Source organism: Phacochoerus africanus, chromosome X (genome assembly GCF_016906955.1).
Source record: "Phacochoerus africanus isolate WHEZ1 chromosome X, ROS_Pafr_v1, whole genome shotgun sequence".
Taxonomy (NCBI): Eukaryota; Metazoa; Chordata; class Mammalia; order Artiodactyla; family Suidae; genus Phacochoerus; species Phacochoerus africanus.
In genome coordinates this window covers 30,552,272-30,571,116 of record NC_062560.1, presented here as the reverse complement: position 1 = coordinate 30,571,116, position 18,845 = coordinate 30,552,272, and the positions used below count along the sequence as shown (strand labels likewise).

The 18,845-nt window shown below is 36.1% G+C and overlaps 1 protein-coding gene across 6 annotated transcripts in view; it reads left to right on the top strand.

The window, feature by feature from the left end:
- DMD (dystrophin) overlaps window positions 1-18,845 on the top strand; it is a 2,144,556-nt gene that overhangs the window by 914,984 nt on the left and 1,210,727 nt on the right. The window lies entirely within an intron of this gene.

Genomic DNA, 18,845 nt, shown 5'->3' with positions numbered 1-18,845 from the left:
TCTGATAGTCTTCATGCCTGTTAATTCTTTCTTATATGCTTTCACATTTTCCTGAGTACCATAGAGAGTTAATTTAAATTCAATCCCTGATTTGAAGGACCTCCCAGTTCTAGAGAGAAAATGGACAAACAGCCAATAGAGTACTGGTTGATAGATAAATGAGCAATGCTAGAGGGCAAGAACAAGGTCCTTGGGGGGTAGAATAGGAACATCTTACTCAGGGTCAGGAATAAAGCAAAGTTGATGGACCATTCAAGGTTCTGAGTTAAAATTAATAAAAAATCACTCTGGTTACCTTAGGCAGAATTATATAATTGGAAGGATGTCAAATAACTCATGAAATCAATGAAAAGACCTTAGAACCAGGTTTAAATATGGGCAGAAATTGTCCAGAAAGACCAGGCTATGCATGGAGAAACAAATCCAGAATCAAACCTGAATTATAAACTGCTGTCATAGCCATGGTCCACTGGTACACCAGAGGTTCCATGGCCACTGGATATTTTTGCTACTATCACTGCCAAGATATATCAAAATTATTACCTCTTTTTGTGTCACTAATTTTGGAATTAAGGTTTCTGACAGAATCATCTGTTAAGGCAGTAGCTGGATTTAGTTTTTCTGAAGGGCTAATTAATAAATATGTAAGTCTTTGCAAGTCATATAACCTCTGCTGGAAGTAATCAACTGCAGTGGCAGGGTGAAAGAAACCATAGGCAATACATAAACAAATAGGCATGGCTTGTTCTAATAAAACTTTATTTACAAAGACAAGTGGTATGACAGATTTTGCTTGTGGGCCGTAAATTGCCAACTCCTGTTATAAGGCATGCTTTGGTTATATAACTGGGTTCTAACTGCCAGGGGTTAGGGAAAATAAATAGCTGGAATTTGGGCTCCATTGTAGTAATAGTCAGGAATTTATCTCCAACCATTCCCATACAATAGTAGATTCTGGAATCCTTAGAGAGATTAGAAGCTATATATTCTTTAATAGACAAATGTCCAGTACAACCTTCATGTTTGAGTCTCAACAAAAATCTACTGAAATTTTTTTAAAATAAGCCAACTTGAGGTAAAAATAAAATGCATTTGAACCAGTAAGAAATTATTAGTATTTTTTCATGTATGATCCAGGTTTGATAGTGTATTAGTTAGCTTTTACAATAATATGGTGATATAAATCACCCCCAAAATTCAAAGACTTCAAACAAGCATTTATTCACATGTTTGGCATCTTTTGATTACCTGTGTTTTGGCTTACCTGGGCAGGGTATGGATGGGCAGCCATTTCAAGCAATAGCTTAACTGGGCTAGAATCCAGGATATGTGTTGGATTAAGGTCTGCTACATATACCTTTATTCTGGGCTGAAGATGAAGGGTCAGTGACAGTCTGTTCTCATGACAGATCACCAGATCATAAACCAAACCTCACCTCCTAAGAGCACTTATAGCCTGTGATCATATTAAATCCACTCAAATTCTATTAAACAAAGCAAGCCTGACATCAATAGAATGGGGAAGTAGTCTCTTCCTATAGTGGAAGAGAAAGAATAATGAATATTTTCTGAATAATCCAAATAATTATAGTTAATAATAAAGGGTTTTTTTACATGTAGAAAATATGTTAGTAATTTTATCCTCAATTCATTATTTAACAAAGGAGACTAAATCATAAGATGCTAAGTGACTTGCCCAAGCACATACTACATGGCATATCTGCCTATCTCCATTTTGCCAAAATATTTAGCTCTCATAGAATTGCATAGTTTACTCAAAATAAGTAACACATATGAGAAAATGCATTAGTCTCTTGGTATTCCTGAGGCATAGGCTCTGGGACCATTATTAATCACCAAATTCATAAATGCCATATAGCAAAACTTACCTCTATTAAATGTCATAAACTAAAACAGACTATTCTCTAGGTTGAGCCAAGTAGAGAAGTAAAAGCCATATTGACTTGTGGCTGCTCACTCATTATCTAGGAGACCTGCTTTCTATATATTGCCTTTCAGCAAATTGAATTTCAACCTGTGCCTCAGTAAAGTTACAAATCCTCAAATTATTCTAAGTGGCTCCTTCTCATGGAAACACAAATAGTGAACATAGTAGACACTAAATCTATGAATTGCATGTGTGTATATACACATCCATGTGTATGGATAGATTTATACAGACATGTAAGATAAATGCTTAATTTTATGCAAAATTAATATTGTTACTAAATGCTGTTTTCATCTATTTCGTGGTGTGTTGCTCACTGTTTATAAAAGATACCTATGGGAAACACATGAAAATAAAGAATCAACAAAAGATCTACCTAGTATTAGAGAAACAATGTACTTCCCTTCTTTCATCAAACACTTAAGGAGGACCTATCAAGTTCCTTATACTTTGTTGTCTTTCCTTTCTGATACCATTGTTACTGTCCCTCAAATAATTAATAAATTTGCCCCGTTTTCAGGACATTATTCCTAAAGCTCACAAGATAGCACAGATCAAATCAGATAATAAAAGTGAAAGCAGTTTCTAGATTATGAATTGCTCTATAGCCATAAGATGGCATTATTGTGCAATAGCAGATTCTGGTATGACACTATGCGAGCGTTTAGAAAATCAAATTCTATTAACAATTATATTTCATAAAATAAGAAATAGGGAACAGTGTTGCATAAAAGACGCCAGACACAGAAGGATATATGTTGTATGATTCCATTAAAAAAAAAAAAAAAACCTCAAAAACAGGCATATCAGGGGTTAAAGTTCAATTATGGTTACCTTTGTAGAAAGTAGTAATTAACAAGGGCAGGAGCAAGTTCTGGGGTTCTGAGTAATGTTTTATTTATTCTTCTGGATGATGGTGGCCTTCGTGCATTTCCTGGAAACAATTTATGGAACTGTGCACATGTGATTTGTATCCTTTTCTGTGTGTATGTTGGATTTACTTGAGTGAAATCTATATTTAATATTAAAATGTAACAAATACATACATTTTTAAGTACAGGAAGGCCCTAATCTCAGAATTAAAAAAAAAAAAGGTATTTCCCTAAGAAAAGCATGTTACAGGAGTTTCTGTCCTGCCTCAGTGGAAATGAATCTGACTAGGATCCATGAGGATGCAGTTTCAATCCCTGGCCTTGCTCAGTGTGTTAAGGATCTGGTATTGCTGTGAGCCGTGGTGTAGGTCACAGACACGGCTCAGATCTGGCATTGCTGTGGCTGTGGTATAGGCCAGAGGCTAGCCTGGGAATCTCCACATGCATGCCATGGGTGTGGCCCTAAAAAGACAAAAAAAAAAAAAAGAAAAAGAAAAAAAAGAAAGAAAGAAAGAAAGAAAGAAAGAAAGAAAGAAAGAAAGAAAGAAAGAAAGAAAGAAAGAAAGAAAGAAAGAAAGAAAGAAAGAAAGAAAGAAAAGCATGTTAACATTGTTCTATCTTTGGCATTTCACCCTGGACCTCTTAACACTTTATAATTGACCAGTACATACTTTAAGATAAGTTTATGGGTACTACTACTCTAGAGAAAGCTTTCCTGAATTTACCACGATCATGCTGGGACCACGGTGCCACATGTTACCAGGATGCTGGGGATGGGAGAGCTAAAATCTGCTTCCCCAGGGATTTCTCCTTTGTTTGACTCCCTTAGTTCCAAGTCCACAGTATTAATGCACTCACAGACTCTTGCTGCCATTTGTACTGCACGAAGGAAAATGAGACAATGATAGAAATGAAAGGGAAGAAAACAGGAATAAAAACCAAAGAAATCTGATTTAAAGAGAAAGTGCCTTAATCATCTCTGTATTCAGATTCTGGGGGACAAGCATATAATTCTGCAAGCCCGCTCCAAATGCAACTTTCCCATAAGAATTTGCTGTCTTAGTTGTAATTTTTCTATTCAGACAGTCGATAAATATTTTTCTCTCCTGTCAAGGTGAGGGAAATAACCACACACCACCCACAGAGGGAAAGAATAATATAATAATCCTCTTGGCATTGCCATACAATTTTATCCTCTCAAGTGGAAGCTAGAGGGACAGATGCATAATCTGGGAGCTTTTCCAGAATTGTTTGTTCCTAAATGAGACATTCAGCTATAGCAGCATTAGCAGCCTCTTCTATTTGTCACAATGCCATATGTAGCTGGGAAGATACATGATAAGCACACACAGGATCCTGACAACTCAGGAAAGATTAACATTGCATTGTTAGAATTAGTCTCTACTAAAAGTAAAGATTTTCATGCCAGATTGAATCTTCATATCCTCCCCCCAGGTATATGTATAAGTGCCAATACATAATTCAACTGTTGTTTTTTGAACTTGGTAGAATTAAGAATTAACAGGTTTAAACAAATGCCATTACATCTCATTTTCGAGTCATTGTTGTACTGACCAGGGAAAAGGAATCTCATACATTCATTCATAGGGATACTACAGAGGAAAATGTATTAAATTGAGGAAGAAGTGACATTTTCTATTTATATCCCACTTGTTTGTGCTGTTAGACCGTGATGTATGGTGAAGGCTTCTGTTTTGGTTCTTTAAGTATTTTTTTAACAATCATTAATTATTAAATATTAGATTTGATAGAATTCACTTTTAGAACTTAGTTATCTATGTAAAGAATACATCTTTATCTTTACAGATATATCCGAAAACATTTTTATACATAGATACACCCACACACTCACCAATTCTCCTAAATATTGGAAATATTTAATAGCTTATTGTTAACCTTCAGGCGTTCTCCAGTTAAGCATCTTCTTCACTATCTGTTCTGCTACCTTTGTCTACATTGATTAGTCTGTTTTAATTTATTGATTACCTGATGTCTGAAACCATATCAATTTTTCTTCCTTGTACAATGCCCAGTACAGCATATTTGGTTAAGAAATAATATTTGGTGTTAATGATGATGATGAAAACTACAATATGACAGCATCGATATATCATATATGTTGAAAATAAATCATAAAACCTTTAGGAAAGGCAAATATTTTACTAACCTCTCATTTGCTATTATTTCCCTTCACCAAACTTCACCCCTACACCACCTTTTCAATTTAGGGGTCGTCCCCTCCTGTAGATTACCTTCTATGTCATGCTACTCTGTTCAAGTGTTCATATGTCTACTGGGGCTCTGTATAATCTGTATTAATCCCTACCTATCCTGAATATCTTTTACTGGCCAGTTGTTACACTTTGCACACCACTGAGAGAGCAATTTTGAGCTGAATAGAGGAGTCTCGTTTACACCGAATAGCCCAAAATGAAGTCCGTGATTTGCTGATGCCAATTACATGGAGGTTTTACCACAAGAGGCAAAACTTTAAACCACAAAAGATTAATCACATATAGTTGGTATTAGGAGGCATTTAATGTTAATATATTGACTATCAAACAGTCTTATTAAAACAAGCCAATTGTTGGAGTTCCCATCATGGTGCAGTGGTTAATGAATCAGACTAGGAACCATGAGGTTGTGGGTTCGATCCCTGACCTTGCTCAGTGGGTTAATCATCTGGCATTACCATGAGCTGTGGTGTAGGTCACAGACGCAGCTCGGATCCCGAGTTGCTGTGACTCTGGTGTAGGCTCGTGGCTACAGCTCCAATTAGACCCCTAGCCTGGGAACTCCATATGCCACAGGAACGTCCCTAGAAAAGATAAAAAAAAAAGTCAACAAACAATATTTTTTTTCATGGTATGTTATTTTTTTTTTATTTTATTTTCCCACTGTACAGCAAGGGGATCAAGTTATCCTTACATGTATACATTACAATTACATTTTTTTCCCCACCCTTTGTTCTGTTGCAACATGAGTATCTAGACAAAGTTCTAAATGCTACTCAGCAGGATCTCCTTGTAAATCTATTCTAAGTTGTGTCTGATAAGCCCAAGCTCCCGATCCCTCCCACTCCCTCACCCTCCCATCAGACAGCCACAAGTCTTTTCTCCAAGTCCATGATTTTCTTTTCTGAGGAGATGTTCATTTGTGCTGGATATTAGATTACAGTTATAGGTTATATCATATGGTATTTGTCTTTGTCTTTCTGGCTCATTTCACTCAGTATGAGAGTCTCTAGTTCCATCCATGTTACTGCAAATGGCATTATGTCATTCCTTTTTATGGCTGAGTAGTATTCCATTGTGTATATACACCACATCTTCCTAATCAAACTGAAAAGCTTTTGAACAGCAAAGGAAACCAAAAAGAAAACAAAAAGACAACTTACAGAATGGGAGAAAATAGTTTCAAATGATGCAACCGACAAGGGCTTAATCTCTAGAATATATAAACAACTTATACAACCCAACAGCAAAAAAGCCAATCAATCAATGGAAAAATGAGCAAAAGACCTGAATAGACATTTTTCCAAAGAAGATATACAGATGGCCAGCAAACACATGAAAAAATGCTCAACATCGCTGATTATAAGAGAAATGCAAATCAAAACTACCATGAGATATCACCTCACACCAGTCAGAATGGCCATCATTCATAAGTCCACAAATAACAAGTGCTGGAGGGGGTGTGGAGAAAAGGGAACCCTCCTGCACTGCTGGTGGGAATGTCAACTGGTACAGCCACTATGGAGAACAGTTTGGAGATACCTTAGAAATCTATACACAGAACTTCCATATGACCCCACAATCCCACTCTTGGGCATCTATCCGGACAAAACTCTACTTAAAAGAGACACATGCACCCGCATGTTCATTGCAGCACTCTTCACAATAGCCAGGACATGGAAACAACCCAAATGTCCATCAACAGATGATTGGATTCGGAAGATGTGGTATACAAACAATATTTTTAATCCGCAATTCTGATTTTTTGAAGCTATGTTTAAAGCATGAACCATATATCATTTGAAATAGATACTTAAACTAGCCTTTGGTTTATATTTATTTAATTATAATTTCTTCTGAATTCTTACATCTTGAGAACAGTTGAATGAAGGGGATCTATTGTATTTATTTAATAAAAGGACTTCATGAAATTGATTAAATATAAGTTCCTTTTTGCCCATCACCTTATCTTCTGTATGTTCCTATTGCTAGTTCAAAGCACTCAAGAATTGCAGAGTGATTTGCTTTTTATGATAGCCATTCCAAACAGGATCATTTACCTTATATCTTCAACATTTTCAGATTCTTATAAACCTTTACAGTTCACATAGAGGTTAGTTTAAAATTCACTTCAGATAAGAAATTGACTAGATATAAAATTCACATAATCTCAGAGTTAACCATAGATCAATATCCTGAATCTTTTTCTCAAGTAATTGAGCATTTTTGTTTCCCAGGATAACTATATATATACATTTCCATTCTTTGCCATAGATGATTCTACTTCTTCAGTGTAGGGGGGGGCATAGTTTGCTTATTTCCTACTAAATAAACTTCCATTTTCATCAGTGACTAAAGGAAAAGGCTCTAATACAGAAAACAACTGGAAACATATAGAACTAGCCTCATTTTGGAAATAATGCCACTACTTGGTTTTACTCATTGTGCATTTCTTGGCTTTGCTATATCAAAATTTCTTTCTCTCACTTCCTCTCTCTCTCCTCTTTCTCCACACACACATACACACACACACACACACACACACACACACACACATCCCCCATATATTCTACATAGAATAGATGAGTTTTGGAAAAAAGTAAAGTTGTACTAAATGTAATTTTTCCAGAAATTGTCTTTGCTCTATCAATTAGAATTTGTTTTGGCTAAGAGTGAAGCTCAAGGCAGCAAAGCATATTTCTCTCTCCTTAAAAACCTAGCAGTGTACAGTCCAAGTAGGTATAGTGACGGCTCTGCTCATTTCTGCTTTCTATCCAGCTATTCTTATATGGCAGGCCTTCATTAGACACTGCATGATGGAGCTCCCACCACATTCACTTTAAAAAGCAGGATTGGGAGGAACTGGGGAGAAGGGGCAAAGGATTCATACCAATAGTCTTTTTCTGGAAGTTTCCTGGGGGCTGTCACATTTTACTTAGACTATACTTCATTTGCCAACGTCAGTCACATGACCACACCTAAACTTCAAAGGAGGCTGAAGAATGTTATATTTATTCCTGAATGCTGTGTGCCATGCCAAAAAATGTATGGTTAGAGAAAAGTGGGAGAATGGATACTAGAAAAGAATTAACAGTCCTCAATGTATAAATAGAGGAAGTGTATTTTAGTTTGTCTTTTTAAACAGCCTTAGGAAATATGTCAAAAGGTATGGCTTTGATGAGCATTATTTCCTTCCCCTCCTTTCTTTGATAATTTTATGAACCTGAATGAGCTGACATCTTGATTTGGCTTCCTGAATTTTACTTATATAAAAGTAGAATTTTTTCTTCATTGCCCAATACCCACTTGTTCTGCCTCTCCATGCTCTCAAAGCAAATTTTCATTCATTAATCTGTCTGGCTTTTCCCTCTATTCCCAACAAAACCACCACTTAATGTTTTAAATAGATGTATTTAGAAGGGAGTATCTTCATATTCAATATCTCTAGAAAATGAGGCTGTGATTCTATAAGATACTAGGCAAAGCCAAATGTACAGGATTTCTTCAAGTGCTTGAGGAGACCTGCCTTTTTCTTTGGTAGTGGTCAGTGTCCTACCCATCATTCAGGACCCAGTGCAAATATCACTATTTGGAGTATTTGCTGGTCTCAATCAATTATTCCATTTTCTGTGTTCCTAGAATGCTCTGTTTATTACTGCTCTTATAGGTGCTTATCTTAAATTTAAATTTCTTATATAACCAAGTGCAACTCTATACCATCCAGTAGAGTTTTTGTTCCTATAGGGCAGAAACTGTGCTATATACCTCTGTCACCCCCAGACCAAACAGTATAATCACATGGTAGCTGCTCAATACATATTAATTTTTAAATTGATGAATCCTTTAATGTAAATGATAAACTAATCACTCAACAGTTATACTGTTTTGGAATGAATAAGCTTCTTGTTTCTTTGGTTAATAATAACTTCATTTCCATTATGTTTTGTTCAACAAAACATTTATGGAGTGTAAATTTCCTCATATTACTTTCATTTTTCCATAGTAAGATTGAATTATGACTCTGCAGCATGGATTTAGCAATATATGAATAATCCGAGATCTTGATCTGTTCTTATAATTGTGGTCTTTGAGAGAAATAAATATTCTCATAGAGAAAATACACCCATTAGCCACTAAAATCAACATAACTTTCTAATGGAAGTCAACAAACTTTTTGTTTGTTCACCTCCTTGCTTGCTTATTTTAAATTCTCTTCTTCTAAGGGGGTGGGGAGTTGATTTCTTGCCCTTACAAAATTCTAACACTTTAAAAAATCCTTTTACTCTGTGAGAATTGCAAATTTCTGCCTGTAAGGCAGTTTTCACAAGAATTATTTTCTTATTAGTTTTAGTGTATCCATGGACAGTCTCAAATTCCTCATGAAAACATCAGTTTCCTCAAGGGAAAACTGCCCATTACAAGCTAAAGATGTGGTTTTTTGAGCAATTTCTGCCAGAAACAACACATTTTAAAATATTCTATGTGGTTTTGTGGAATGGTTAGCTACTTAGAAAAATAAGTAGCAGTTTAGATGGACATTTAAAAAATTCTTACCATTTGAATAATTTGCATGATTGAATAAATTTAAGCTGTATATTTTTTTTCACAAAAGGTGTTTTTTTTTTCTGTTTAGATTCCCTTGAAATTCTTTATTTTTTCTTTCTTTCATTTGTTTGTATTCCTCTTACATTCAAAGATAATGTGTGGAACTAAGGATTGTAATTCCAATGAAGGAATTCTGAGATTATCAAAGATATAATTCTATAATTTTAATGAGTACCTTCTATAAAGTAATAGCATTGTTATTAGGACATATATGCCAACTCTCATATTTGTCTTATCCCATTTTCTTTATCACCCTGTTATGTAGGTGTGACCCAAAGTCACTGTCCATTGGGCCCTTAACAAAGTCTACTGGTAGTGGTCAAGTGCTACCACAATAATTCTGTGTAATAAACACACCCCAAAATAACAGCAAGTAATTACTCTCATGCCTATGGAGGTACTCTGACTCAACTCTATTTCATCCTGTCTGACATAGGTTGAATGAATAGGGCTGAGCTGTGTGTTTCACTCTGGGATGCAGGCTGGAAGGGCAGCAGATACTTAGGGCATGTTCTTCCATGGCAGAATTCAGAAGCTCTCAGAAGGGCAAGCAGAACACATAATGCTTCTAAAGACCCTGACTTGGAACTGACACACTGCATCTTTCATCCACATCCAGTGGTCAAATCAAGCAACATGGCAAGTCTAAAGTCCTTGAGGAGAGGAATATATTCTGCTCACTATGAAGCCATGTCAAGAATGGGGATATAAATTAATACTATAGAATAGAATCAGGAATGACAAGCTAAAATACTACACTACCCTAGTAGAATATTACAGCATTACTAAGCTATTTTTTGATGGTGAATTTGTAACTATATGAGAAAGCCTGACCTATAACTTGTTGATTCCACTTGAAAATATATCCTGAACACATTTTCTCATAAATTTTATCTCTAATACAATGTGTTAGGGGCACTTCTATTTTACGAAAGAAAAATTTAATATTATGAAGCAGAAATTTAAAGACTCCTGAAAAAATAAGGTATTGAAACAAACCTAAAGACAGAATTCTATTTACCAACTTGAGTCTCCTTATTCTTTGGCACACTTGGAAGTTGGATTTCTGAATAGCATCATGACTTTCCATACCCAGCTGTCAGCTGCTTAAAACTACCATAAGCTGACAATCACGGTTCACAGTATACCCTTGAAGAAGGCCATCTGGTTTATGTCTCTTGGAAAAATTTGTTTAAAAACAAGCAGCTTCATGACAAAGTAAGAAGGAGTCTCTGTCTAGCTGTGGTAAATGGGTAGGTTTACAATGCACATAATAAAGCATTTTCTAATCCAGGCCAATGCTTCTAAAAGAGAAACATTCTTTTCTCACAAATAAAATAAAAATCCACAGTATTCAATGACAAGAAAGGGACTTCATCAAATTTATATTTCAGTAGCTTAATAGTATGATAAAAATAACTAAATATTTGTGATGAGATTCAACCTTCTGATAACAAGTAATTTTTGTATGATTATATGGAATTGAATGCTTGGAAATTATTATATTTTTAAATTACTTACATTAGAATGAAAATTTCTTGCTTTTAAGTGTCAAATCATTTTATTTAAAATTTTTATTTCTAGGGGTTCCTGTCATGGCTCAGTGGTTAATGAATCTGACTGGGAACCATGAGGTTGTGGATTTAATCCCTGGCCTCACTCAATGGGTTAAGGATCTGGCATTGCCATGAGCTGTGGTGTAGGTCGCAGATGCAGCTCGGATCCCACATTGCTATTGCTGTGGCTGTGGCATTGGCTGGCAGCTATAGCTCCAATGAGATGCCAAGCCTGGGAATCTCCATATGCTGTGGGGTGCGGCCCTAAAAAAACACGAAAAAAGACAAAAAAAATATTTCTAGAACAAATAATTTAGGAAATAAAATAGAAACAAACTAGAAATTTTTACAGTTCTATCTTCTGCAGGATTTATTAATTATTTTTTCCTATCAGATTTCCCATGTGTTCTTTCTTATTAAAGTACAGTTGGTTTATAATGTTTCCTCAATTTCTGTTGTACAGCAAAGTGACACAAAATTTTTAAGGACCTATCCTTTGAACCCTATTACTAGTTTATATTTAATAGTTCATTGAATGCTCTCTCTCTTTCTCTCTCATTCTACTAGGTCTCTCTGTATCCCATTACACTTATTGTCTGAAAGAGCACATGATTTTTTTTTTTTAAGTATGAGTGACTTTTTCAGACCGCTTAAGTGCTTCCCACTAATTCTATCTGCAGAGTCAGGCTAGCTATGGTTAAGGATTGATTTTGATCTTAAATATTTTGGGGGTTAGAAGCATCTTGGTTTGGCTTATTCCAATAGCAAATCCTGAGGCAAGGATTTGAGTTTATCTCCTTTATTTTGGAGGAGACCTCAGAAAGTTTTCATAGAGTAGTGACATGTTGAGAAAAGTAAGAAAAAGTAACCTGTTAAGAGTTTTATCAAGATATCCACTGCTGTGGGGGACTGGAACTTCATTTCCATAGAGAAAGTGAAGGAGGAGTTCCTGTTGTGGTGCAGCAGAAATGAATCTGACTAGCAACCATGAGGTTACAGGTTCAATCTCTGGCCTTGCTCAGTGGGTTAAGGATCCGACATTGCTGTGAGCTGTGGTGTAGGTTGCAGATGCGGCTTGGATCTGGCATTGCTGTAGCTCTGGCATAGGCCAGGAGCAACAGCTCCAATTAGACCCCTAGCCTGGGAACCCCCATATGCTGCAGGTGCAGCCCTAAAAAAAAAAGGACAAAAGACCAAAAAAAAAAAAAAAAGAGAAAGTCAAGGAAATCATAAAATAGGTATCGTTCACTTATTTTAGACAAGGAGCAAGACAGCTCTGATGTTTATAATGCAAACCTTACTAGTCATTTTTAAGGGCTGATCAGTGTGCCAATGTGTCTTTTGCAACTACTTCCAGCCTGTCCTGCATTTGGCTGTAGTGTGTTCTCTGCTTCAAACTAAACCCTCAGACTAAGACATTTAGCTGATGGCTGTTGGACATCAACCATGGCACACTGAAGTGTCAAGAGCCAAGAGAATGGGTAAAGTTCCAACAGGATATGCTACTGTATGAAGAGGTTCAGCATTCCACTAAATAATGTCCACTGCACTTCCTTATCCAGCTATTCATTGTTCTTTTCAGTATTTGAGCTACTTTTCTGCTTTTCTACTTTTATTCCTTCAGTTCTCTGGATCCTGCCTTATCCTAAACATTTGCATTCTGATGTTTGTGCAACTTTCTTTCTCGTTATTCCTCATTGATTTGTTTTTTTTACTCTTTAATGATGTTTACCTTTGTTATTTGTAAATACTCAACTCTTGCAAGGTCTTTGAATCATTGAGTTTTGCTTTATAATTTTAAAGAGGACTTAGACAAAGTTCCTTCTTAAGTGGGATTCACACTAGTCAATGACAGAGTTGTAACTAGAAATTGAAATTCTTGAATTCCATAAAAGACTTGAATTTATGTTTTTCTATCACCAGTAAATATTTGGGAGATTTCTCAAAGGATTAATCTGAGAAAATTTATTTGTATTCAAATTTATTCCATGTCTTCTGCAAATTGTCCAGTAGTCTTTGGTCTAGTGTCAAATGGCAAAATTATGATTACTTCATATGGTTGCAGGAGCCCAAAAGGCCTCTCTTACTTGTTTGGATCAACTTGCATGATGTTAGTTAGACATTCATTACTCAGTCTAACATTTTCAAAGTTAAAGTCCTAAAAGGTCAAAACACAATTCTTTGGATATCCCTAGAAGAGCTATGAATAAACTAGTTCTCACTAAAAATGAATGAAGACACATTTTACTCATTTGTTAATTTTCCCTCATGATCAAAATTCTTTGCCACATGAAAATTCTTTGGTTTATGCTTAGTAACATGAAGAATAGAGAGAAGCCTAAAGGAAACAATAGAAAAGTTAGACTTAATTGAGATTTTCAGGACATTACATACAAAAAAATCCGAGTACATATTCTTCTCAAGTGCGCATGGAACATTCTCAAGAATGGATCACATCCTGGGGCACAAAGCTAACCTCACCAAATTTAAGAGTATAGAAATTATTTCAAGTAGCTTCTATGACCAGAATGGCATGAAACTAGAAATCAACCACAGGAAAAGAAATGAGAAAAATCCTACTACTTGGCGACTAAAAAAAAGCTACTAAAAAACCAATGGGTCAATGAAGAAATCAAGAAGGAAATTAAAAAATACCTCAAGACAAATGATAAGAAAGAAACAACCACTCAAAATATATGGTATGCCACAAAAGCAGTGCTCAGAGGGAAATTCATAGCAATACAGGCCTTCCTCAAAAAAGAAGAAAAATCTCAAATCAACAACTTAACCTACCACCTAAATGAATTAGAAAAAGAACAAACAAAACCTAAAGTCAACAGAAGGAAGGAAATCATAAAGATCAAAGGGGAAATCAATAAAATAGAGATTCAAAATACAATAGAAAAAATCAATAAAACTAAGAACTGGTTCTTTTAAAAGATATAGAAAATTGACCAACCTCTGGCTAGGCTCACCAAGAAGAGGAGAGAGAAAACCAAATAAACAAAATAAGAAATGAAAAAGGGGAAGTCACCAGGATACTACAGAAATAGAAAAAAAAAAACATGCGAGAATACTGTGAACAATTGTATGCCAAGAAAGTTGACAACCTAGAAGAAATGGACAACTTTCTAGAGACTGTCAGCCTGCCAAAACTGAATAAAGAAGAAATAGATCAACTGAACAGACCAATAACTAAAAATGAAATTGAATATGTCATAAAAACACTCCCTACCAATAAAAGTCCAGGACCAGATGGCTTCACAGGAGAATTCTACCAAACACACAAAGAGGAACTTATACCCATCCCCCTTAAACTTTTCCAAAAGGTTTAAGGAGAAAAAGACATTTTACAAACGCCATGATCACCCTAATTCCAAAACCAGACAAAGATACCACCAAAAAATAAAACTATTGGCCAATATCTTTGATGAATATATCAAACACTCTCAACAAAATTTTAGCAAACAAAATCCAACAACATATCAAAAAGATCATACACCATAACCATATGGGATTCATCTCAGTTTCACAAGGATGGTTCAACATATGCAAATCAATCAACATCATACACCACATTAACAAAGGAAAAAGTCAGAAACAACATGATCATCTCAATAGATGCAGAAAATGCATTTGACAAAGTCCAACATCCATTTATAATAAAAACTCTCACCAAAGTGGGTATAGAGGGAACATACCTTAACATAATCAAAGCCATTTATGACAAGCCCACAGCAAATATAATAGTCAAAGAAGAAAAGCCAAAAGACTTCCCACTCAAATCTGGAACAAGACAGCAATGCCCACTCTCACAAATTTTATTCAACATAGTATTGAAAGTCCTAGCCACAGCAATCAGACAAAGAAAAGAAATAAAAGGCATCCAAATAGGAAGAGAAGAGCTAAACCTGTCACTGTATGCAGATGACATAATACTATATATAGAAAACCCTAGGAACTCAACCCAAAAACTACTTTAGCTGGTCAACAAATTCAGAAAAGTAGTGGGACATAAGATTAACATTCAGAAATCAGTCACATTTCTGTATATGAGCAATGAAATATTAAAATTGCACCCCAAAAAATCAAATACCTGGGAATACACCTGACCAAGGAGGTGAAAGACTTATATGCTGAGAACTTTAAAACATTAATCAAAGAAATTATATAAGATGTAAGGAAATGGAAAGATATTCCATGTTCCTGGGTTAGAAAAATTAATATTGTAAAAATGGCCATACTCCCCAAAGCAATCTACAGATTCGATGCAATCCCTATCAAATTACCCAGGACATTATTCACAGAACTAACACAACAGTCCAAAAATTTATATGGAACCATAAAAGACCCAGAATTGCCAAAGCAATTCTGAGGAACAAAAATCAAGCAGGAGGCATAGGTTTCCCAGACTTCAGGCAATATTACAAAGCCACAGTCATCAAGACAGTGCGGTACTGGTACAAATACAGACAGACAGACCAATGGAACAGAATAGAGAACCCGGAAACAAACCCAGACACCTATGGTCAATTAACCTTTGACAAGGGAGGCAACAACATAACATGGGAAAAAGAGTCTTTTCAGCAAGCATTGCTGGGAAACCTGGACAGCTGCATGCAAAACAATGAAACTAGAACAAACCCACACACCATGCACAAAAATAAACGCAAAATGCCTGAAAGGCTTAAATATAAGACAAGATACCATCAAACTCCTGGAAGAGAACATAGGCAAAACATTCCCTTACAAATATTTTCTCAGGTCAGTCTCCCAAAGCAGCAGAAATAAAAACAAAAATAAACCCATGGGACCAAATCAAACTGACAAGCTTTTGCACAGCAAAGGAAACCAAAAAGAAAACAAAAAAGATAACTTACAGAATGGGAGGGAATAGTTTCAAAGGATGCAACGGACAAGGGCTTAATCTCTAGGATACACAAGCAACTTATACAACTCAACAGCAAAAAAGCCAACCGCCCAATGGAAAAATGGGCAAAAGACCCGAAGAGACAGTTCTCCAAGGAAGATGTACAGATGGCCAACAAGCACATGAAAAAATGCTCAACGTCCCTGATTATTAGAGAAATGCACATCAAAACTACCATGAGATACCACCTCACACCAGTCAGAATGGCCATCATTAGTAAGTCCACCAATAACAAATGCTGGAGGGGGTGTGGAGAAAAGGGAACCCTCCTGCACTGTTGGTGGGAATGTAAGCTGGTACAACCACTATGGAGACCAGTAGGGAGGTACCTTAGAAATCTATACATAGAACTACCATAGGACCCAGCAACCCCGCTCTTGGGCATATATCCAGACAAAACTTTCCTTGAAAAAGACGCATGCTCCCACATGTTCATTGCAGCTCTATTCGCAATAGCCAAGACATGGAAACAACCCAAGTGTCCATCGACTGATGATTGTATTCGGAAGCTGTGGTATATATACACAATGGAATACTACTCAGTCATAAAAAAGAAGGGCATAATGCATTTATGGGCATTTGCAGCAACATGGATGGAACTGGAGACTCTCATCCTGAGCTAAGTAAGTCAGAGAGAAAAAGACAAATACCATATGATATCACTTATATCTGGAATCTAATATACAGCACAAATGAAGCATTCCACAGAAAAGAAAATCATGGGCGTGGAGAATAGACTTGTGGTTGCCAAGGGGGAGGGGGAGGGAGTGGGGTAGATTGGGAGCTTGGAGTTAATGGATGCAAACTATTGCTTTTGGAATGGGTTAGCAATGAGATCCTGCTGTGTAGCACTGGGAACTATGTCTAGTCACGTATGATGGAGCATGATAATGTTTGAAAAAAGAATGTATACATGTATGTGTAACTAGGTCACCATGCTGTACAATTGAAAAAAAAATTTATTGGAGAAATAACAATAAATAAGGTAGCAAGAAGGATGTGAGTTCTAGAAGACTGGACTAGATTACAGAAAATGAAAAGAGCGTGGCTGGTGACTTATATAAAGTTTAAGGGAAATATGATCAAGGCTTAAAATATTTTAAGGTTGAGGAACACAGGAAAATGAGGTAAGGAAGTTTGAGAAAAACCTTTACTGAAAGAAAGAGGATTGTAAATTGTGTGAAGGTTGGTTTGCTTTGTTTCTTAATAAGGAAATACCTCTGGAAAATCTCAGAAATTAGGAAAGTTAAACTTTTATAGCTCCGATGTTCCAAAGGTCACAAAGGAAATTAAATTGTAGATTGGGTTTAAGAGCACCAGAATTACTTCCAGTCCCATTTTTTCTCATGATTCTGTATATAGCAAGAAAATAGATCACAGCATAGCTAGAGGGGAGCATTTAGGTTTTCACTAGTCTCAGTGCAGACTGCCTCATGGTCCCTTTGGTGTGGTGATATATCAATCATGAAAGATACAACTAATTCTTCTTATTATTATTTAATAATAATTATTACACAGACATTTATTTGTTATTCTTGAAGCTATAAATAAAGAAAAGGTACTAAGAAATATACCTTATATGAAGACTGACTTTATCAGAAAGTCACATTCCTTATCAGTATAATGCTTCACTATTTCTGCTTTTGTTTTGAAGCTTCTTAGATATGTCTTTTTAAAATGATATTTTCTAAAAACTGTTTTATAGGGAATAACGTTTTGAATATTAGAAAATATAATAAACATGAAATATTTTCCACAAACTAGCTCTCAGTGGTTTTCATGATGACATGAAAGACACATGAGGTCTAAATCTTCATATTAAAGACTGCAAATGGACAGAACTTAAAATACTTATCTCACAAATGTTCTGTTATTAAATAATAAAATTTGAAGGCAAAATATCAAAATAAAATTGTCATTTAGCTTTAGTATGTAAACTCAGAAAGTAAAACATACTGATCATACTGCCTTTTTTTCTATACATGGGTTGTTTTTCTACATTAAAAACCTGGAGACATTCTGCTTTTCATTATGCTGAAAGCAAGTCTCTTAGACTATATGAAGAGAGTTTTATTTATTTTTTTATTTTTTATTTTTATTTTTTTGTCTTTTCTGGGGCCGCTCCTATGGCATATGGAGATTCCCAGGCTAGGGGTCCAATCGGAGCTGTAGCCACCGGCCTACACCAGAGCCACAGCAACGCGGGATCCGAGCTGCGTCTGCAACCTACACCACAGCTCATGGCAACGCAGGATCCTTAACCCACTGAGCAAGGACAGGGACCGAACCTGCAACCTCATGGTTCCTAGTCGGATTCGTTAACCACTGCACCATGACGGGAACTCCTGAATTTATTACATTTATAGTTATACAATGATACAGCATTTCCATCCCAAACCCTCAGCTGCACCCACAGCATATGAAGGTTCTCAGGCTAGGGGTCTAATCGGAGCTGTAGCCACCGGCCTACGCCAGAGCCACAGCAACGCGGGATCCGAGCCACACCTGTGACCTACACCACAGCTCATGGCAACACTGGATCATCGACCCACTGAGCAAGGCCAGGGATCAAACCCGCAACCTCATGGTTCCTAGTCGGATTCGTTAACCACTGCGCCACGACGGGAACTCCTGAAGAGAGTTTTAAAGTAAGTTTTGTTTACATTTCTTCATTTGGAT